We start from the raw sequence: 24633 nt of genomic DNA, 5'->3' as shown, positions 1-24633 counted from the left end.
GGAAACAGATGAAGCTAGTTTGTTCTTCAGAAGCCGACATTCAGGTTTTACTGAGTGACGTCAAAACAACATGAAGCTGCTCCAGCTCAGTTCAGAGTCACTGCAAACAGAGATAATCAGAAGTAAATACAGACTCTCTCACACACACCATCAATATTTCAGGATGTTTTCACTGTGGTTTAAATCATATATACACTTGAAGTTTAATGCAGGACTAAAGTCTCTCAGAATCAAACACATTTAAACATCTGTGACTCAGGACTGTGTGAAGTGCACAATCGAACACTTTTTAATCTGTTTCAAGTTAAACACAATGAAGTGCTCAAAGGAAAAACAAGTTACTATGTGAATCCTGCTGGATCAGAGCAGAGGCTTCACCCTCACTCTGTGCTCTGTTCATTACTCTGTCAGTCTGAGTTATTCATGAAGCACAAGGAGCTGATGATAGGCTGGTTAATGTTGGCACACACACACACACACACACACACACACACACACACACACACACACACACACTGTGACACTGTCAGACATGAGGAAGTGTGCAGGTAAACTTTGCTCAGAAATGATAATGACGAGTTACACAGACTGATGGAGCTCATAGAGTGAGACGTTTATTTTACATGAAGTAAACCTGATGTATGATCTGAATCCATCTGTAGATCAAACTGATGTGTTAGTGTTCATACAGCTGTGTTTAATAACCTGTTGTTTAGGGCTGGGCCATATGGCCTTAAGTCCATATAATTTGAAGAACGTGCGGTAACGATATATATCGCAATATATTCTTTTCTTCTGTATAACGTATTTTCCACACTATAAGGCTTAAAATCCTTTTATTTTCTCAAAAATCGAGAGTGTGCCTTATGTATGAATTCTGGTTGTGCTTACTGACCTTGAACCGATTTTGGCACAAATCTGTTAAAAATGTTTTAGTACAGCTTTGGTAAGCCGCACTGCTTGATGGATTGTCAGAGCAATAAGGCTGCCATAGTGAGGAGCTTCGCGGAGTAATCTGGGTCCAAAACTCCGTCCTTTTCAGGTCCCAAAGTCAAACGAACACTAAGGCTACGTTCACACTGCAGGTCTTAATGCTCAATTCCGATTTTTTGATCAACTCCGATTTTTTTGTCTGCTTGTTCACACTACACATAAAATGCGACATCAAACGCTCTACAGTGTGAACGCTCAAAGAGGCCCGCATGCGCAAAAGAAGATGTCACACACAACTCGCTCTGTTTAGACCCAGAGCAAACAATATTGTTTGACTGATTGGCCTTAATATAAAGACTTCGGACCTTATGTTTCCAAATTTTTGCTTTAAGTTATTTTGTTATTTACATAATAATGCAAATAACCTAATAATGATCCTTTTTGCTGTTTTAGAGGAGCGGTGCTTCAAAGGATAGTTGCAGATTTCTGTCAGAATCTGCAGAAAATACAGTAAAAATAAAATGTTCACATTTCTCCAATGTGGTCTTCCCAACAGTTTCACCGGATGGCAAGAAACCGTTCGCGATGTCCTATCGGGCGCTTCTCCGGCGCTGATAATTGGCGTCTGTCTTGTGTCAGTGACGTAAAAGACGGATTTAATGCGACTTGACCGTTCACACAGCAGTCGCTTTCTAAAACATCGGATACGTATCGGATTCAGTACCACATACGAAAGTGACCCAGATCGGATTTGAAAATATCGGATTTGTGCCGTTCACACTGTCATACCAAGATCGGATACGGGTCGCATAGGGGCGAAAAAATCGGATTTGATGCGCTTTCGCCTGCAGTGTGAACGTAGCCTAAGAGTTAAAAACTGTCTAAATTCTTTCATCTTTAATAAAATCATCAGTGTTGCTGCTTTACCAGGTCTAACAATTAAGTTTAACATCCAGGCATCCATGAAAACAGAAGTTATTAATTTTTTTTTTTTTTTTCACTTGCTGAATACGGGACAGACTTTACTGGGGGAGAGAAAGGGGAGAAAGAAAGCAAAAAATACATATATCGATCAACTGGATCACCTGTTGAGAAAGAAAAAAGAACACAAGCAGAAGAAAACAAGAGTAATAGAATAAACAACATCACAATGATATATGGGAATATAACAGTAAATACTAAATGTTAAACATTATTGTGCAGCACGTAAGATTGACAGCGCACAGTGTGCTTTGAGGTAGGAGCCAAAAAGGGTGTAGATTGTGTGTGTAATAATCCGTGTGTACACCTGTGAGCATGGACGCGCTTTTTTTTTTTAAAAGGTTCCTTCATGTAATGATCTGCTAGAGGGTGTGGGGGGCCACAGCCCCGTCCTCCAGGGCATGAAGCAGGTATGGAGGAGATCAAGACTCCAGACATCCAGAGGGTCCCAGAACACAAGAGACCAGGGAAGACCAACAGAGGGGCAGCCGCGTCACTCTCCCATAAAGAGCTGAGGAGAGTCCCAGATGAGGCGTCACTCAGCAGCCGTGGAGCAGAAGCCAGGGGGGGGGGTTGCAATGACGTCCCCGTGAGGCTCCCCCGCTGACCCCAGTAGGCACCTCCATACTCCACGACCCGCCAGGGAAAGGGTGCCCAGGCCCATCCAGACCGGGGCCCAGTGCAGCAGCGCAGCCCGGCCCCACAGAGCCCGGGACAGTCCACCTGACCCCACCACAGAGAAAACTGCACCCACCCCATCATCCAGTCATCTTCCAGACTACACAAGACAATAGACGCCCAGGCTGAGATCTTCCTCCACCTCTCCTGTATCTCCCCCTCCTGTAGAGAGAGTTTCTGAAGAGAGGAGATCTCCTGCAAGGTGTAACAACCTCCCCCACCAGTTGAAGAGCCCCCCAGGTGGCTCGATGCACCGGTGGCACCCTGTGCCAGAGCTGGGCCCCTATACACCCACCCGCCCACAGCCCCGGCAACACACCAACCAGGACCCCAGCCCCCGAGGCCCGGCTAGGGTCCCAGCCCAGAGACAGAGCGCCCCCAGAACCTCACGCCCGTCCCGGACCCACCCAGGGGCAGCCAGGCTACCAGGTCAGTAACCCACGTCCGTCAGCACAGACCTTCCCCTAGCCCCGCTGCACGTAGCCACGAGGAAACCGTTACCTAAGAGCCAACAGAGCCCCTAATTGGCAATGACCGCTACCCCTGGTTGAGCCCCCCCAAGGAAGATGCTCCTGGGTAACCCCCCGACGCCCTAAGCCTGTCCCTACCTCCACCCCAATCACAACAGTGAAGGCGGGACCAAACTATGACCCCACCCCCCACTAGGTGATGGAGCTGATCAAAGTAGCCCAGAGCAATTGATCTGATGTGGTGGCAGAGGCTGTATCAGGACTAATGTAATCTAATAGATAATTTCTATATTGGTTAGAATTAACATTATTTTTATTTTTCCAATTCATGAGGACTGTTTTCTTGGATATGCATAGGGCAGTGAAAACCATATGGGCTATATTCTTTTCTGTAGTGACATTATCTAAGCTGCCCAACAAACACACTAAAGGGGAAGTTGGAATGTTACATTTCAGACACTTTGACAAGTCTTCACATATCTCGCGCCAAAACCTCTGAACTGGTGGACAGAACCAAAGAGCGTGGATATAATTGTCCCGTGAATTGGTTTGGCAGTGTGAGCAGTTGTTGGTAGACGTAAAGCCCATCTTGAACATCCGATGACCTGTATAGTGCACTCTATGTAGTATTTTGTATTGAATTAATTGAAGACTGGGATTTCTAATTAGATGAAAGGTTTTTAAGCAAATCTGAGACCAGAAGTTTTGGCCTAAGTTAACTGATAAATCCGCTTCCCATTTTGCAATAGGAAGTGATATTGAATCATCTGTTTTAGAAAGCATTCTGTATATTTTGGACAGTAATTTTGGGGTTTTAAGAGTAAGAAATTGAACCACAATTGGTGGTGTTTGTAGTTCAACTTGGCCCGGTTTAAATTTCTTTTTTTACTATGGATTTAATTTGTTGATACTCTAAAAATCTTTTCTTGTTGATCCCATATTGTGTAACTAGTCTGTCAAATGAAATAAATTCTGTTCCTTCTAGTATATGTTCTAAATATTTGATTCCTTTACCACTCCAATCTGAAAAGTTTATCATATTATTGTTTTGTAATATGTCAGGGTTGTTCCAGATAGGTGTACGTTTGCATGGGATTAATGAAGACTCTGTCAACTTCAGAAACTCCCACCATGCTGTCAGAGAAGAGCTAATGTTGACGCTTTTGAAGCATTCATGTCGTTGGATGTTTGAGCTGATAAATGGTAGATCTGAAATCTCTAGATTATTGCAAAGTGCTTGTTCTACATCTAGCCAAGGTTAATCTAAGAGGGTATGTTTTAGCCATCCTGAGATAAACTGAAGCCTGTTGGCTAAGAAGTAGTGCTGAAAGTTAGGTAGTTCTAATCCTCCTTTATCCTTGGTCTTTTGTAATGTTTTTAAGCTTATACGTGGGGGCTTATTTTTCCAAAGGAATTTGGACATATACAGTGGGGCAAAAAAGTATTTAGTCAGCCACCGATTGTGCAAGTTCCCCCACTTAAAATGATGACAGAGGTCAGTAATTCGCACCAGAGGTACACGTCAACTGTGAGAGACAGAATGTGAAAAAAAAATCCATGAATTCACATGGTAGGATTTGTAAAGAATTTATCCGTAAATCAGGGTGGCAAATAAGTATTTGGTCACCTCAAACATGGACAATCCCTGGCTCTCACAGACCTGTAACGTCTTCTGTAAGACGCTTTTCTGTCCCCCAGTCGTTACCTGTATGAATGGCACCTGTTTGAACTCATCATCTGTATAAAAGACACCTGTCCACAGCCTCAAACAGTCAGACTCCAAACTCCGCCATGGCCAAGACCAAAGAGCTCTCGAAGGACACCAGGAAAAGTATTGTAGACCTGCACCAGGCTGGGAAGAGTGAATCTACAATAGGCAAGCAGCTTGGTGTGAAAAAATCAACTGTGGGAGCAATCATCAGGAAATGGAAGACTTACAAGACCACTGATAATCTCCCACGATCTGGGGCTCCACGCAAGATCTCATCCCGTGGGGTCAAAACGATCATGAGAACGGTGAGCAAAGATCCCAGAACTACACGGGGGGACCTGGTGAATGACCTGCAGAGAGCTGGGACCAAAGTAACAAAGGTCACCATCAGTAACACACTAAAACGGCAGGGAATCAGATCCCGCAGTGCCAGACGTGTTCCGCTGCTGAAGCCAGTGCATGTCCAGGCCCGTCTGAAGTTTGCCAGAGAGCACATGGATGATACAGCAGAGGATTGGGAGAATGTCATGTGGTCAGATGAAACCAAAGTAGAACTTTTTGGTATAAACTCAACTCGTCCTGTTTGGAGGACGAAGAATACTGAGTGGCATCCCAAGAACACCATACCTACTGTGAAGCATGGGGGTGGAAACATCATTCTATGGGGCTGTTTTTCTGCCAAGGGGACAGGACGACTGATCCGTGTTAAGGACAGAATGAATGGGGCCATGTATCGTGAGATTTTGAGCCAAAACCTCCTTCCATCAGTGAGAACTTTGAAGATGAAACGCGGCTGGGTCTTCCAACATGACAATGATCCAAAACACACCGCCCGGGCAACAAAGGAGGGGCTCCGTAAGAAGCATTTGAAAGTCCTGGAGTGGCCTAGCCAGTCTCCAGACCTCAACCCCATAGAAAATCTGTGGCGGGAGTTGAAAGTCCGTGTTGCTCGGCGACAGCCCCAAAACATCACTGCTCTGGAGAAGATCTGCATGGAGGAATGGGCCAAAATACCAGCTACTGTGTGTGCAAACCTGGTAAAGAACTATAGTAAACGTTTGACCTCTGTTATTGCCAACAAAGGTTATGTTACAAAGTATTGAGTTGTATTTTTGTTATTGACCAAATACTTATTTGCCACCCTGATTTACGAATAAATTCTTTACAAATCCTACCATGTGTATTCATGGATTTTTTTTTCACATTCTGTCTCTCACAGTTGACGTGTACCTCTGGTGCAAATTACTGACCTCTGTCATCATTTTAAGTGGGGGAACTTGCACAATCGGTGGCTGACTAAATACTTTTTTGCCCCACTGTATGAATCTAGAGATCTGAACCAATCTTGCGGTGGTTTAGTTGGGATCATTGAGAATAAATAATTTATTTTTGGTAAGACCATCATTTTTATAGCGGCAACCCTTCCCATGAGTGATATGGGTAAACATTTCCACCTAGCCAGATCACCTTCTACTTTCTTTAAAAGTGGGATATGGTTTAATTTAGTTAGATCTGCAAGCTTGGGAGAAACATTAATACCTAAATATTTTATATTTCCCGATTGCAGTGGAGAAGAAGAGGAATTATGGAAGGAGCAATTAATCGGAAGGACTGTAGATTTTGACCAGTTAATTGAGTAATCTGAAATTTTTGCAAACGAGTTTATCAATTCAATCACCCCAGAGATATTGGTTTGTGAATTTTGGAGATACAGTAACACATCATCCGCATAAAGGCTGATTTTATGTTCCACATTCTTGCATTTTATGCCCTTAATTACTGAATTCTGTCTAATTGCTGCTGCTAGTGGTTCAATAAAAATTGCAAACAGCGAAGGGGAGAGTGGGCATCCCTGCCTGGTGCCCCTCAAGAGACAGAAGCTGGAGGATGTCTGGTCATTCATTCTGACACAAGCTGTTGGGGAATTATATAATATTTTTAACCAGTTGACGAAAGAGGAACCAAAACCAAATTTGTGTAAAGTTGCAAATAGAAATTTCCAGTTAACTCTGTCAAACGCTTTTTCTACATCTAAAGATTATATCGTAGTTTCCAGGTTTTTACTGTATGAGTAGTCTATCAAATTAAGTAATCTACGTGTATTTGTTGATGAGTGCCTACCTTTTATGAAACCAGTTTGGTCAGGATGAATTAAGAGGGGGATTATTTTCTCTAGTCTCTTCGAGAGAGCTTTGGAGATTATTTTGAGGTCTACATTTATAAGCAATGTTCCCTCTAATTTTTCACGTGTATTAGCGAACACACAAACTCCCTGAGCGATCCCTTGGACCACTGTGAGCGACATCAGACGTGTGCACTGTGGTCACGCCAGCGTCGAATCCATCCAAGTTACATGGTTTATTAAAATAATCAAATTACAGCATTTACATTTATGTTAGACTACTTTTAATTAACTGCTTTAGCCCACTTACAATTAAAATATAAAAAATTTTGCTCATGACCTGTGTAGTATGTTAACACTATTGGAAGTAAAAATAATTTGAACTCCAATTTTGAAAACACAACTTTCTTTTTTTTGTAATTTTTTTTATAAAGCTCTGACTTGTATTATGAGTATGAGTCTGTGGTCTGGGAGAGAGTCTGTAACTCTCTGTCTGCAAAATACAGTAAATAATGACCAATGTTGGGCAATTAATTATCTAATTACTTCTTTAAAAAAGTAACTCGGTTTGGCAAACAAAGTTTTTTGCAGCTATTTTTTTTAAATACAGCCAAGTTATTTTTAAATAAACATTTCAAACTATTTACAGAACAATCAGGTGTTCTGCATCAAATTTGATGCCACACAAATTATTTGTGCCACTCCAAAAAATAATTTCTGTCCACTATGAGATAAAGGAGAACAACAGACTGATACCTGCAGGCCTGACAGCAGGAGATGTATCACTCCTGTAACACTCAGCAGTCGCCTCATTGTTCGACACACACAACAAAACTATTGACTACACTACACACTAACTACACAAGATTTGCGCCAAACGTTGCAAATCTCTCACATCTCAAAGCACCGCCGTCACTCCTAAAACTTCCCCCCGTTTCTTAACAACTAGATGCCATGTTGCCATATCATTTTTTGATTGGTCGACATGGTACTTTTTTGGACGACTAGGAAAGGCAGAGGGGGGTGGGGTTTGTTTTTGCTCACAGGTGGAGAGTGCTTTCGAGCGTTACCGTTTCTTCCCGCAGTAAATATAAACAACGACAGTATTCAGGACGAAAACCAAACATTTCACATTTTTTATCACAACTCTGGTTTTACGTGGCCTATCAACACAATTTAAAAACTGGTATAAAGTCAACACTTTTTCCGTCAATTGTTCCGTCTGTCCTGCTCACATCTCCAATGGTTGTACACGTTGTCATTAACGTGGCTTCACTCCACATCAGCCACACCGCTTTGCTAGCTAAAACACTGGTGTCGGCACATAAGGACGCTGTCATAGCCTGTCAACGACTTTGATTGGCTGCGTATATACGTAATAATGGCTGGACTATGGGATAAGGTGGCATCGTTTTAATCCCATATGGGAGCAGCCAGTCACTCACTTACTGACTAACACTGCAAAACAGGATTGTTGAAGTATTAATTTTAATTTCAATTCAGGTTAGATTTTTTTGTGCGCAACGCAGATTTTCTGTGCGCAGAGACCGTGCCAGCAGTGCGCAATTGCGCACGTGCGCAGCTTAGAGGGAACATTGTTTATAAGGGATATTGGACGATAGCTTGAGGGATATACAGGGTCTTTGCCTGGTTTTAGCAGGAGATTAATGTTTGCAGAATTCATATTTGATGGAAGTCTGCCCTTTTCTTTGATTTCCAACAACGTTCTGTAAAAAACTGCTGCTAGAATCGTCCAGAATTCTTTCTAGAATTCTGCAGAAAAGCCGTCTGGACCTGGAGCCTTATTATTGGGCATACTTATTAGGGCTTCCTTGAGTTCACCTGATGTCAGTGGTGAATCCAGTGCCATTGTTTGAGTGTCTAATAATTTTGGAAGAGTTATGTTGTCTAAAAACTGATCAATTTCCTTTTTAGATGGGTTTTATTTGTGGTGAATACAACGTTTTATAGAAATCCCTGAAAATGTTGTTTATTTGTTTTGGTTCATATACTGTGTTCCCAGATGAATCTTTAACAGCACATATAGTTGTTTTTTCTTTCTTTATTTTTAGCTGGTTTGCTAGAAATTGACCGGATTTATTACTGTGTTCATAATTTTGTAAGCGTAGTCTTTGTACTAAGAATTTTGTTTTTTTTATCAATTACCTCATTTAATTCTAGTTTTGTTTTGCGTATTTTGTTCAGTGTTTCCTGATCTTGGTGGGACGCGTAGGCTTCTTCTAAGGATTTGATGTTTTTTTCTAATTCCTGAATATTTTTGTTTTCTTTTTTCTTTTTATGTGATGAGAAAGAAATTATTTTACCTCTCATCACAGCTTTCCCTGCTTCCCATAAAACAGAAGCTGATGTTCCGGGAGTGTCATTAAAGTTTAAATATGAAGTCCACTCTTTTTTAAAATATTTAATAAAGTCTTCATCTTTAAGCAGTGATGTATTAAATCTCCATTTTTTACTTGGTGTACTATTATTCTTGTGCATTAGTGTTAAAGATACAGGAGCATGATCGCTGACAGCTATAGGATGAATCTCAGTGTCTGAAATGTCACTCAGCAGTGAGCTGCTGACTAAAAAATAATCCAGACGAGAGTAGAAGCGATGCACATGTGAGAAAAAAGTATATTCCTTACTGGTGGGGTGAAGGGAGCGCCATGCAGAAGTTATTAAATTTAACGGAGTAAGAAGTTTACAGGAAGTTAGCTCGCTAGTTTCCACCTAAACATTTCATACCATGTTCTGACTGAGAGATTTTTGAAGCTAATTCAAACGTACAGCTCTGCTATCGCTTCCAACATAAATGAAGACAGAAAACTAAACAGCAGTGACGTTTGCAGGGTTACTGAAGTTGGACTGCCTGGTATATAATGTTGTGCTATGTGATTGCTAGCGACACAGCTATGTTAGCATGACATTAGCACAGTGAAGCTGGAGGATGAAAGCCAACTTTTTCTCAACTCGATAAAAGTTAACGTGAGGGATTCTGGTGGTCAGGGACAAATGCAGTCGCATAGCAGGATGCTATATACGGGCCAAACTTCAGTCAGGAGAACAACTGAGATTTTTCATCCGCAATACAAGGTTAGTTATTAATATACTGCAACATAGAGCATCTGCGAGAGAATTCAACATTAATGAATCAGTGTTACGGAAGTGGAGGAAGTGCAGTTTTTGGTTTTCCCCATATTTCAAAAGTGCTTCATCTCTTTGCCATGACTGTCGCCCGGCATAATTTGCAGATGATAATGGTTGTAGCCGCTGCGATGCTTTCGACCAAAACAGGCGCAGCTTGATGACACCATCAACATGCGTTATCGCGGTATAGTCAAAATTTCTATCGTTGGCCAAATTTTTATCGTTTCTATCGTATATGGTTTCTATGGCCCACCCCTACTGTTGTTACTGTTGATCAGCTGTGCTACAAACTGGAACTCTGCTGAATGCAGTTACTGGATTCACTAGTTTGGTGAACTTCCAAGAACGAATGCTTCCTTGGCTGAAAGCAGTGAACGTCATTAAGAAAACAGCTTTACTTGCACAGAAATCTGTCGGTAAAGTCTGGATAATAAATTCTGGTGGTGTTATAGGTTCACTTGGTCAGCTTGGTGTTGGTTTGGCTCCTGCACAAAACAGTTTGCTCTCATATTTGACACTGACAGGAATAAAGAGTAAAAAACACGACAACCAAACTAAAAAAGAGAAACAAGTTAAAGCAGAAGATATTTTGTGTGGCAGTGTCCCAGAACATGTGATCCTCACGAAGACGGGCAGAGAAAAGGTCTGATTATTGGACTGTGACTGTGATGGTGAACAGAGCCGTCTCCTCTGTTGATCCCAGGGTGACTGAAGTCCATGTTGTAACAACCTTTTTTGGGTTATAGCACCACTAGTGGGGGTTGCCCTACTATTGTAGTAGTTGTGGGAGTCTCCTAGTGGGTTGTTGTTGTTAGCGGCAGCCATTTTCATGCTGCTCATGTTCTTTCTCAAAGAGAAACCTTACTGTTGTGACCAACTGGCGACGGCGACTACCGATCCCCGCACATGTATGTACGGACAGAGTAGAGCCGTGGAGACCTGCCTTGTATGGTCTTATGTTGTTGACGGCAAATAAAGGTCTGTTATTGGATTTAACCGACTGGCTTCGGGTATTTTCAGCTAACCTCCACACCACATGCCTGCCGGCCTGCTAGCCGCTCCCGCCTCGCCAGACTGCTGTTATAAAGTGGCGCCCGAACATTGTTCTCTGGATCTTCATCGTCATCCGGACCAACAGACGGTGGGCTCGGATATTTTTCCCATGTTTTTCAACGATCGACACTTCGGCTGAGGTGGCGTGTTTTTTTCTCTTCGTCTGGCTGTATTGGCCGGGCCGATAGGACCCAGTGAAGGAGCCGACTCCCCGCGATTTCAACGATATTTGCAGGCCCGGCAGAGCGCCGACCCATCGCTTGACACACTCGCCTGCCGAGGGTGAATACTCCGTGAGTAGTTGTACGGTCCGTCGGACCACTAACGCCAGTGCTATTGGACCGCTACGACATCGGCGGTGCTAAAGCTAAGGCTAAAGCTACAGTGACTTGGACTCAGTGTTCATTCAGAGGGACGTGTTGTTTTGTGTGAAACATTGAAGCATCAGAGTGTGCATGTACGCTCTCTGTCTGACTGATATTAACGCTTAGGTACTGTGTGAGAACGCTCTTTTCACTTCGCCATAACTTTTGTGGGAGAGAGCTGTTTCCACACTTAAAATGGCGTCCCACGCGGACACGGGGAGTGAGGAAGATGGCGGCGACCCGGATGCCGGGGCGCATGGCCTGACAAAGTCCGTCATCCTTCACTGTACGCCTCTTGACCTCAACCTTGAAATGGAAAACTTGGAAGGGGAGGTCGAGAAGCCACGAGTTTGCATTCAGGATTCACTGGAGCTACAAAGGAGCCTGCTGGAGTGTTTGGATCATGGAGCTAGGGGAGAGCCGGGAGAGCGGCTATCTTCCCAACAAACCCCGCCGGTGCCCCGTAATGACCGCTGGTTGGACGGGTAACCAGGTGGACTAACCGTTATCATACGGACAGACTCAATGTTGACTGAGGGTTGGTTTCATACATGTACATGCTGTAATTATTCTGTTCATAAGGGATGATTACTTGTTCTGTTCCACTGAACCCTCATCACTGTGGCCCGTGAGAGGCTTTTGGTTTGATTTTCTATCGTACTGATTTAAGCGACGGGATGTGTTGTATTTTTGTCTGTTTTTCCCTTGTCTAGGACCATCTCCAGAGGATGACTTGCCAGTAACACTGTATATTCTGTATTGTTTACTTCGATTATTCATTTCGTTTATTGACTGTACTGATGCTGGAAGGGTGTGTAATATTTCCTCCATAGAATACTTACTACCTTAAGTAGCTATGTATAGTGAAAGGGGGTAGCGGGAGGAGGGTCACCTGGGGTCCGGCTGATGACACCCTTCTAATTGCCGGTGAGCACTAATTTTGTTTATTGATTGTATTGACTGTACCAATGCTGTATAACAATTCCTCCACAACCGGTTTACTACCTGAAGTAGCTTTGTAGAGTGAAAAGGGGTAGCGGGAGGAGGGTTACCTGGGTCCGGCTGAGGACAGCCTTCTAATTGCCGGGGGGGTGATGTAACAACCTTTTTTGGGTTATAGCACCACTAGGGGGGGTTGCCCTACTATTGTAGTAGTTGTGGGAGTCTCCTAGTGGGTTGTTGTTGTTAGCGGCAGCCATTTTCATGCTGCTCATGTTCTTTCTCAAAGAGAAACCTTACTGTTGTGACCAACTGGCGACGGCGACTACCGATCCCCGCACATGTATGTACGGACAGAGTAGAGCCGTGGAGACCTGGCTTGTATGGTCTTATGTTGCTGACGGCAAATAAAGGTCTGTTATTGGATTTAACCGACTGGCTTCGGGTATTTTCAGCTAACCTCCACACCACATGCCTGCCGGCCTGCTAGCCGCTCCCGCCTCGCCAGACTGCTGTTACAATGTGATGAGTGAGGACTGAGCCTGTGTTGGTCGATCGTCTCTAAACAGGATGTGAAGCATCAGTTCAGTCGTATTAAAGCCCTGAATAAACAGTCCTCCTGTATCCACTGTCTGTGTTTGGCTCCTCATCTTCAAAGACTCAACAGAAGATGTTGGTCACATGACCATCAACATAAAACACATTTGCTGCAGATGTTAAAGTGTGTTCTCCATGTGCTGCTGATCATGTATGTTAGTACCTGTAGGATCGATGAAAAGCTGTGACTCAGTTCACTAACCAGGCTCAGGAGAATATCTGGGATATTTCCCCAACAGAGACGTCCTGCTGGGATCGTTTTCCTGCTCTACACTCTGGTGTTTCTGCTCAAAAAACAACAAAATGAATTTTCATGAGCCTACAGATCATGGACTTCTTTGAGAAACTTAAAGAAGACGCTTTTCTTTCCAAGCTCCTTAGATTGAACTTGAACAAAGGATTTGAGGAGCAGAAAAGTTTTTAAAGAGAAATTAAACATATTAATAAATATTCTGTTTATTTTATGTTATTTAGCTGTTTAGGTTATTTTTCTGTTTTCTGTAACACGTCTGCTCTCGTGTCGTACGTTATTGTTACGAAATCAGCTTTACCCCGGTTCTTTTTATTCCTCGGGCCTCCAGAGATGCACCGGACCCAGTAGTCATTTTTACAAAATCTTTATTCATCTTTATTCATCTTCATTTAAGCATGCACTTCTAGAAGGGAAGACGAGGCCGGTGTCCCTCTGCAAAATCTTCACCCCTTTGTTGGTTACACCCAGCTTTATAGAAGCGACCCCATCATAAATCCCCCATGGTGTGCTGCAAACTCTGGGTGTCTGCGTCTATGTGCACGAGCACGTGAGTGCCTGTGTGTGTGCATACCTGTATGCCTATGTGAGTGCACGTGAGTGAATGTATGTGCAAACCTGTGTGTATGTTAGAGTGCACGTGAGTGAGTGTGCCTATAAGTGTGGGAGTATATCAGTTAAAACACTGAGTGTGTGTCTCTTCCTTGGGGTCATAAATACCCATCTCCCTTCCAAACCACAGTTATCCAGTTACAAATGTTGAGACCCCCACCCAGGTATGCCCTGAGGAATTTCCACTTAACATTAACTCCTTTTTGTCTTAGTTTCACAGTTCAAACTGGGGGAGGGTCTCCTAAAATCTACTCCTAAGTTCATGACACAGTCAGGCCTTTATTTATATCCAGGGCAGTGTCAGTGTCTCTATAATAATTCTACATTCTATCTAACACATTTCTAAACTCTAAAATAAGCTAAGCATTTCTACATTAGTGAATCAGGAAGTGCAGGGGATTAGTAAGGAGGAAGTGAGGGAAGCTATGAAGAGAGGAAAGGCAGTTGGTCCACATGACATATCTGTGGCAGTATGGAGATGTTGAGGAGAGAGTACTTTTTAACCAGATTGTTTAACACAAGTTTGGAGAGTGAGGAATGAATAAGTGTACTGGTACCAGTTTTCAAGACCAAGGGTGATATGCAGAGCTGTAGTAACTACAGAGGGATAAAGTCGATGAGACACACCAAGAAAGAGTTGTTGAAGCTAGGTTAAGAAGAGAGGTGATGATCAATGAGCATCACCTCTCTTCTCTCTTCTCACTGAAAAAGAGCAGTGCAGATGTGATGTTTGCTTTGAGTGTGTTCATGCAGAGGTATAGTGAAGGTCAGAAAGAGTTGCACTGTGTCCTTGTGGATCTGGCAAAAGAATGATGGGATGCTAAGAGAGGAACTGTGATACTGCATGAGGTCAGTCAGGATGTGAGGGTGGTGCAGGACATGTATGAGGACAGTGAGGCAGTGGTGAGGTGTGCAATAGGAGTGACAGATGTGTTCAAGGTGAGGGTGGGATTACATCAGGGATCTGGAGTCAGCAGGAGGGACAGGAAACAGAAATGAGTATACAAGAAGGACAGCTCATGCTGAATGGTATGGAGAGAAAGTTAGAGACAAGGCTGAGATGATTTCGGACATATGCGGAAGAGGGATAGTGGCTATACTGGACAAAGGCAGGAGGAAACAGGATGACCTCAGAGGAGGACATGATGAGGGTTGGTGTGAAAATGGAGAAAGCTGGGATCAGGGTTGACATAGAGGCAGGGCCTCTGGTGTTGTGACCCCTAAAGAGAACATCTCTCTCTCCCTCTCTAAAATATATTATATATACATATAAAATATATTACATATACACATGCATGCACGCATGCACGCACGCACGCACGCACACACACAGACACACACACACACACACATATATATAAAAAATGAACTCTATGATGGATCAGGTGATCACATTACATAATATGTAATGTGATCACCTGATCCATCATAGAGATCCTCTTTTGGATTGAGATCTGGCGACTGTAGAGACATCGCCTGCTTTCCGTCGCGGGTGTCACTCCTAAAAACTTCCCCTTCTCCCTAAACAACCAAATGTCACATGTTGCCATTATCATTTTTTTGATTGGCTGACATGGTAAACTCTAACACCAATAGGGAAGGGGTGTTTTTTCTTTTTCTTTTTTCACTGGCAGTGGAGAGTGTTTGCTAGCTGTCTGTAGAAAACGCCGTTTTTACCGTTCTTCCCGCTGTAAACACCAGTGTTTTTTTCAGAAAAAAACATCGCGTGTATTTTTTATCATAACTCTGGTTTTACGTGGCCTATCGACACAATTCAAAAACTGGTATATAGTTTGAAGTCCGCACTTTCGACCCAAGTTGAAATGGAGACTCTTGTAGCTGTGTCGTCTTAAATTGGTCATGTGATTTTGACGCGCCGGCGCATCCCGCGACCCCAGAGGGTTAAGTTGTTCACTGTACACTGAAGACCGTGGGAGCATTACAATTTAAAATTCCTGTGTACATCATCTGTACATATGGGTTTTCACAATAAAGCTGACTTTGAATTTGACTTGAGTCAAGCTCTGTACATATCTCTAAGGCCCAGTCCAACCACGCTACAGAAGCTAATCTTTCCCGCTTGTATCCAGGATATAATTTTCTGTCATGATCCATATCTAATGACCATAGTCTTACACAGTTTTTGATCAGGTCTTAAAGAGACTTTGGTGAGAATTAAGTTGTATCACCATTCAACAGAAATTCAAGAAACATCTTAAATATGTTGCAATACAAGTATCAAGAATTTAGAGTAATTTATGTCAAGCTGCATGTAACAAGGCGGCCCTTAGCGGCTGGAAACACAGTGAGATGGACCAAGGCAAGTGTAGTGGAACAAATTTATTTGATATAGAGCTGTCCTTACAACAATTAGCTCATCGAGCTTCTTCACAGCACAAATCCACCCTCTCTAATGACAACTGGCAGCCTTAAATATGTTTAGCTGTCACAGACTAAACCATTCTTCCACTCTCCGGTAAAGTCTTAAATCCCAACCTTCCACCACAGTACCGCATTTTCACGACCATAAGACGCACTCTACTAAAAGGCGCAGTCTCAGTTATGAGCGCGATTACTGTATTTAACACACATAAGGCGCACCTGATTATAGGGCGCATACAAGTATGCGTATTTAAAATAAAGCGGGAGCAAAACTGAGTTTGGTACTCACATTTTTATTACCGGTAATCTTCATCAGCAACAACACACAAACATACAAGTGTGCGTATTTAAAAATAAAACGGGAGCAAAACTGAGTTTGGTACTCACATCGACATCAATCAAACCCATTGAAGTCCTCATCCTCTGTGTCTGAATTGAACAGCTGCGCTAAATTGCCATCAAACATGCCAGGTTCACTTTCTTCACTGTCAGAGTCACTTTCTGTGCCGTGCGGCTCCCCGGAAATGATGCCGGCTTTTGCGAAAGCTCGAACAACAGTGCCAGCAGACATGTTAGCCCAAGGACCTACAATCCATTCGCAAATTGTGGCGTAACTCGCCCGGCGCTGCCTTCCACTCTTGGTGAAACTGTGGTCTCCATTGGTCATCCATCGCTCCCACGCCGCTCGCAGCCTTACTTTGAACGGCCGGTTCACACCGATGTCCAGCGGTTGGAGTTCCTTTGTCAGGCCTCCTGGAATGACAGCAAGCTCACAGTTCATTTGTTTCACTTGTTTTTTCACATTGGGTTTGAGATGGGCACGCATACAGTCACAGATCAAGAGCGACGGTGATGCGTGGAAAAAAACCACCTGGTCTCCTTACATACACCTCCCTCAGCCACTCTTTCATCATTTCCTCATCCATCCAGCCCTTTTCATTTGCCTTAATGATGATTCCTGCTGGAAACTTCTCTTTAGGCAAAGTCTTTCTCTTAAAAATCACCATAGGTGGCAGTTTCTGTCCATTAGCATGGCAGCCAAGCACAACAGTAAAAGAAGACTTTTCGTGCCCCGTTGTGCGTATTGCTACCGTGCTGGTCCCCTTCTTCTCCACAGTGTGACTCACCGGGATGTCGAAAGTGAGCGGCACCTCGTCCATGTTCATGATGTGGCTGGGCTGGATGCTTTTGTCGCCGATGTGTTTGCTGCAGTAGGAGCGGAAGATGGCCAGCTTTTCATTATAATCCGTTGGAAGTTGCTGCGCTACCGTAGTCCTGGTCCGGATGGAAAAATGGCACCGTTTCATAAAACGAAAGCACCAAGACGGACCTCCTTGGAAATGTTCATTTCGTCTGCAAGTGAAACTGCTTTTAGCCAAATGGTGACCGTCGAAACGCTTCTCCCACTCGTTCTTTGCTCGATGATCCAGCGCTCGAGTCTTCCCTCCAACTCAGGCCACCTCGCCTTATGTCCGCGGAAACTCAGCTGCGTTTTCTTGACCTGCCGGAGCTTGTTTTCTAGCTTCCTCCACTTGCGAACCATCGATTCATTAATCTTAAATTCTCTCGCGGCTGCTCGATTCCCATGTTCCTCCGCGTAGCTGATGGCCTTCAGTTTAAACTGTGCTTCGTAAGTGTGTCTCTTTGCCATTTTCAGGGTTGTTAAAACAATGTTCTACTGTAACAAAACAAATTTCCCACCTGTGGGACTAATAAAGGCCATCTTATCTCATCTACATAAGGCACATACCTGTTCTTTTATACAGGTATGTGCGATTGTACACCGGTACAGTCAACGCCCACACTTCACCCTTTAGCGTTCTCATGGTGTTCTCTACTACGTCCTCTTTACAACACACGGGGCGCACTGCACTATAGGGTGCGCCGTACTTTTTGAAGAAAATCTAAGACTTTTAAGTGCGCCTTATGGTTGTGAAAATACGGTATACAATATATCAATTAGAATAAATAAATACATTTCACATTTTCATATTAATAAATAGTTCACACTTTAATTTTACACCAAACCCAATATTATAAAAACCCAGAAACCCAAGCACAAAAAGATTCACCACTCCAATGGTTTCTCCCGGAACCTTTAAATGGTGTCTGGACCCCCAGGAAAACATTTGCCCAAATACCTTGAAGAGGACACAGGCAAGAAAGGTGAGTAATCATTATCTTACAAACACTTATTTGCACCACTTTTATTCCTAGATTTCACACAAACATTTGCATTAGTTTTCCTTACTGGTAAACCTTAATCACAATCACCATTCTTTTCTCCTCACAGACAACCACCACATTCCTTGACGAGGAGCAGCTGTGCAGGATCTAAAACAAGGCTACCAACTGATTTTAAAATTCCCAATAAATATTCAATAAATAATTAAACTTTTTTGTGCAAATGTTTTACTGTGCAAATCCATGCTTAAAGTGCAATGCTAAATAAAGTGCTTGATAAGGTGCTTTTAATAAAGTGAAAGGTGTGCTCTAAAGTGCTATACAAATTATTTAATATAAATAAATGTAGTAAGGGAGTCTTCTTCCTTCCACTGCAGTTCAGAAAGCAAATATAAACCTAAAGTGCTCCATTATTTCATGCATCGGCTTCACATCATGCCAAATAATTCTTTAAAAAAATATTAAAGCTATCCATCCATCCATCCATCCATCCATTCGCTTCCGCTTATCCTTTCCAGGGTCGCGGGGGGCGCTGGAGCCTATCCCAGCTGTCATAGGGCGAGAGACGGGGTACACCCTGGACAGGTCACCAGTCTGTCGCAGGGCCAACACACAGGGACAGACAACCATTCACGCTCACATTCACTCACACATTAACACCTAGTGACAATTTGGATTATCCAATTAACCTATCCCCTCAAAGCTATTTATATCATAATTACGTGAAATATGACTCTTTTGTATTTTCTAGTGTCCTCTTTACCTTTTGAAAACATAATCTACTTTCTAACAAATAGTCTACTGATTTCTATTATTTAGTCAAGAGAACAAATGTTTGTTTATATAAAACCATTCACACAAAAGAATGTTGAATAAGATTTTCAACAAAGATCATTATATTAAAAGAAATCTTACACTATAATAATACAAGGGTTAGGGAGAGGTAATACACACACACCCAAAAAAAATCCAAGAAATGTCACTTTTACAGAGTTATACACAGATTGCGAAAAATTTGGGGGGCAATGTCATACACATACACAAAAAATCTAAAAAAAAATGTCACTTTTGGGGACAGGTGAGATTTTTGGATTAAAATATGTTTTAGAGCATGCTGAATGCTGTTAAGAGGTAAATCTAATTGGGGACAGTGGTTTTGGTCCCCAAAGGGAGAGGTGTCCCCAATTGACTGGTGTGTGAGCTAATAGAAGGCCCCGATTTTGGCAAGCAAACACACACACACACACACACACACACACACAAATAGAATAAAAAGGTTAAAATACTAAAAGTATCAATATCTTTGGTGCCTACTGATACAGAAAAACAAAACAAAAAAAAACAAACAAAATCGACAGCCGCAGCAGTCACAGTCGGTCGAATTACACCAGTTTAAAACAAATTAAAACACACTGATGTGTCGGGTCCTTTGCCCGCAGCCAGAAATCAACTTGGCAAAGCACCAGCTCGGTACTCTGTAAATAAAAGGCAGGAGATGACTTATGCTGGACAGTGAAACACAGGAATATCCCTCAACTGTATTGTTTTCGTTACCTGTCCACAAGTTCACGTCACACCCTAATAAATGTGGGTCAGTGGCAGTGAAGTCCACTATACTGTTCTCACAGGAACGCAATGTTTCCCACCTACAAGGGTGCAAATAACTGTAAACCTCTGCCAACAGCCAGAGCTCAAGTGGTACATTTTTGTGTAACCTACCGTTCTAGCAGAAGTTTAGGGGGACCCGCATCAGACTTTCATAGAAAGAAATTAAAAACTCCAACTTGGACTGAGCACTCGCAGCTTCAGGTTTGCTGAAAAATACCTAATTGCCCACACCTGAGCTTATGAAAGGGCAAAGACGAGCTCTGCCCACCAGGGGCGGTTCCCAGACTCAGGTCTCACCCCAGATAGCAAGACGACATTGAATCTATGTTGATTTTTCATCCGAACCGTCGTATATGGTCGGGGTTGAAATTCCAATGTTGTAACAACATTGAAATACTGTGGTAAACAGACGGTCTCACTATAGGGACGTTGTAACAATGTTGATTTACCTTGTTTTTTTGTCATTGATATTTGATCTATTTGTAGTCGACCAGGTGACAACAACAACGTCGAGAAAACGTCTATTTATAGTTGACGATCATTCGGCTCCGGTCACCATCAAAAACCATCGATTTGTAGTTGAGCATTAAATTGCATTGCAACTGATCGGGTATAAAGTACCAGAGAAAGTAGATTTATTGTTCATTTGTTATCAATGACTTGGTCTAGTTCACCAGCTTTAAAAAATCGTGTCTATGTGCAATTTATGTATAGTTGACCGAAATTAAAGCAGCGATCACTTGGACTATTCCGCAGCACCCCTCTCACATTGGTACATCCCCCCAGGTATTCATTGTCTTCTACAGTAGAGCGGGACATTTGAATTACTTTCAGCGGAATTGACCGGAGAAGGCATCAGGTCATGCACTGCACTGGCCTGCACCATGATTAGTATAAGGTAAGAATGAATGATTTTTTTTCTACTCGTTATTTCCATGTTTGCATTTGAATAATATTAAAAAACTCGTTAATGTTGTACATTAACAAGTTTTTTACTGTTATTTACGTTGCTCCCACAAAATGTGGGAGCCCGAAATTGTGTCTACTTACATCATCCTTCTGTGGTTCGCTAAATTATGTTTATCCAGAACTCTGTTCTGTCTCTAAATTTTGGAGAATTTTTATGCTTGTTGTCAAGATTATATGAATCTTTAGTTGTTAAGTTCTCCCAATTCTTTCGGTCTTTGGGCTGAAGGAGAGACAATGCTTGGTGTGTAAATGCTCAATCAACAATTACGTTATTCCCCACAATTCAGCACTTTTGAGCATAAACCATCGTAAAAGCCTAAACGCGCACATTCTTTCTCTCACACGGCACCTAAGTAGCGGCCTTGGCTCCCGTTTTATCTCCTCCTGATGAGATGAGGCAGAAAACCTCTCCGGTATATTCTGCTCTCTTCTAATCAGACAAATAAGGTTTGTATTTAATAAACTATCACTTAATGAAAGTAAAACAAAATTTATGTTATTTGCAGGTAGTAAAAGTAATATTAAAGTAAAATTCAATTTAAATAATGTTGAAATTGAAAGAGTATATGAGACAAAATTTTTAGGAGTAATTATTGATGATGAACTTTGTTGGAAGCCCCACATAGAACATGTGAAACGGAAATCATCCAAGTCTATTTCTATTCTTTATAAAACAAGAGATTTTTTGAATAACAACTGTCTTTATTTATTGTATACTTCCCTTTGTTTGCCTTATATGACCTACTGTGCAGAAATTTGGGGGAACACATACAAAACATATTTGGATTCAATATTTAAATTGCAAAAAAGAGCTATTAGAATAATAAATAAAGTTGGATATAGGGAGTTCACCAACCAGTTTTTGTAGGATCATCTATGTTAAAATTCATGGACATTATATATTCTAAAACTTTAGAAACGATATATCGTGTGATGAAAAACAATGTTCCAATTTGTATTTTAAGTATGTTTCAACTAAGAAATGGAAAATATGATTTGAAGGGGTCTTATAATTTTAAAATACCTAGAGTGAGAACCAATGTTAAGTATAGATGTGTGTCAGTTTTGGGAGTGAAATTATGGAATGGACTTAATGATGAACTGAATATGTGTTTTCCTTTGTCATTCTTCAGGAAGATTTTAAAAATTTGTATTATACAAGGTTATAGAAATTTGGTTAGTTAAAAATTTTGTGATGGTTTAATTTCTTGATTTATCATTGATTTCTTTTCAAACTGTTATACAACTTATTTATCAATGCTATTTATATTCTTGGTTAAGGATTTAATTATTTCTATGGGGGTAAGGGATAGGATAAGTATAAGCCACAAGGCTTCAGCCTATTCCTTTTTCGGTTACTGTTTGAGTACTTTTATGTAAAATTATAATCTGTTGTTGTTGTAGACTGAAATAAAATTTCAATTCAATTCATTCAATTCCTTCAATAAGGTCATGACTCTCTGAAAACAGTATTTCTTATATCTCCGCAGTATAATGCATCATAAAACAATATCATTCATTCACAATAACTCAGCAGTCCAATGTAATACAAATCAGTTTAACAAGTGTAATAGTTATCACCTTCTTCTAATTCAGGAGAAGAATGCAAACTAAAACTACATAATAGTTTCACAATCTTTAATTAGGGGTATAACGTGGCATAAACGATATAATAATCTTAAACGTCCCCCTTTGATCTCCTTTTTTTATTTAAAAAGAGATCACCTACACCTCATAATCCAGTTTTGCGAGGTCCATTGCTGCTTCTCAGTCCTAAGGCCCTCTGTCCCCCTTTAACGAGTGGACCCTATGTGGGATGACCTCTGTGTTTGCGTAATTCAGATGCCAGACAAACTAGATTTACAACAACAACAGAGTTTTGGAGAAATGTTATGTTTGGTATCAGATTATAAGAATTTAAGTGAAATCTATGGTGTTATCACCCCCATCGGGGCTTACCTTTCTCACTGGTAATATTTCTCCCTCAAATATTCGCAATTACTCTCCTTCGGTGGCGAAAGGCTGTTGGTGTGGTCAAGCGGGTGCTATAAGAAACAAAAGCTCAGGACAGAACAGTTATCAGTCATGTTCTTCATACAAAATTTGCATATATTTTGATTTCATATTGATCCTCTGAGTGTAATGGTACAGTTTAATTCAAATTTATCAAAACTAAACACGATAGTTTTCTCTTTCTTCAGCTTGCTCTTGGTCAGCACTACATCCTATCACATGACCCTGTCGGTTATATTCTACTTTTTAAATTCCTGACCGTTTCAAGAAAGAACCTAATTCACATGGACCAGTGTTTGTTATTACATATCTCCATTCTGAATGTGAAGTTTTCCATTTCCCTGTTATTCATACATATTATTAAAGTTTTGGCTTTTTCTCTATAAAAGTTAATTGACTTTTTACAGTGGCCTGTTATGGTTAATAATAACATGTTCAGTCATTAGTAAAATCAAACCTTTCCTTCACTGTAGCATTTGACATTCCCAACATTTTAAGGTGGATATAATGTAATGACTTTAATCAAAACACAGCTACTAAAACACAATTTTCTTAATGCAAACATCAGTAACTCAGAATTAGCCACCAAAGGGTTAAGTCTGCAGCTCCACACTCTCATGTGAAGCTACATTCTCCCCCTCCAGTCTCTGTTATCTTCCTACAAAAACAAGGCAAGACAAAACATCCACTCTTTCCCTCACAGGCTCGGTGATTTGTCTGTGGAATTTATTAATCCTAAAGTTGGTGCAGTCTTTATCTCAGTCTCTGGTCAGTTAAAACTTTTTGTCGTCAGTCCATCACAGTCTAGTTACCTCCATACATTCACACACCTTCACACCAGATATTGCTGATAATGGAGTCTCACGCGCAACCTATTCGAGTTTCCATCACCAGCAAGATGACGTCATCATTTTAAAGGAAACAATTCCTTGTTTTTGGGACTGGATTGACTCGCTGCAATCCTTCTAGACTCAGGACGTCTCATGTGATCAGTGTCCCATATAAGTGAATTTCTCCAAAGCCCATTATAATCATGGAGAAGCACACTTTGCAACTGTTTTCAGTAAGAATATTTTATAGCGCTTTAAAGTTCAATTTCTCAGGCCTGGATTAAAGAGCTGATTTGTTAAATCAGGAACTCACCAAATACCAAAATATCACCACCGGTGGATCACCCCTCTCAGATTGTCTTATTTCAGTGCACTGTAACAAAAGCAAAAACAAACATAACCAAAAAATACTAATGAAATACCAAATACTGGGGCCCGTTGCAAACATGTCCAAACATAAAACCATCTCTCTCTCTTAGAGAAAGAAAACAACCCAAACATCACTGATAAAATCAACCTAGTGTTAAGCAAAACCCAAAAATCAACCAAAACTTCACCAAAAAGTTTTTCTCCCTCCCGGGACAATATTGTATAGGAATACAGGTACCGTAACTCCTTTTTGCCCTGAGAGAAAAAAAACAAAAACATGTTGGGTTTACTTGGTTCAATAGTGGACTCTGGTTGTACACAAATGTTTCGCTTTGTCAGAAACCTAAACGACCGAGTTAAATCAACACAACTTTTCATATTCAGTAAACCTGTGCATTTTCTGTTCATGAACACGAT

The sequence above is a fragment of the Pelmatolapia mariae genome, linkage group LG3_W (genome assembly GCF_036321145.2).
Source record: "Pelmatolapia mariae isolate MD_Pm_ZW linkage group LG3_W, Pm_UMD_F_2, whole genome shotgun sequence".
NCBI lineage: Eukaryota > Metazoa > Chordata > Actinopteri > Cichliformes > Cichlidae > Pelmatolapia > Pelmatolapia mariae.
This window is presented reverse-complemented; position numbering follows the sequence as displayed.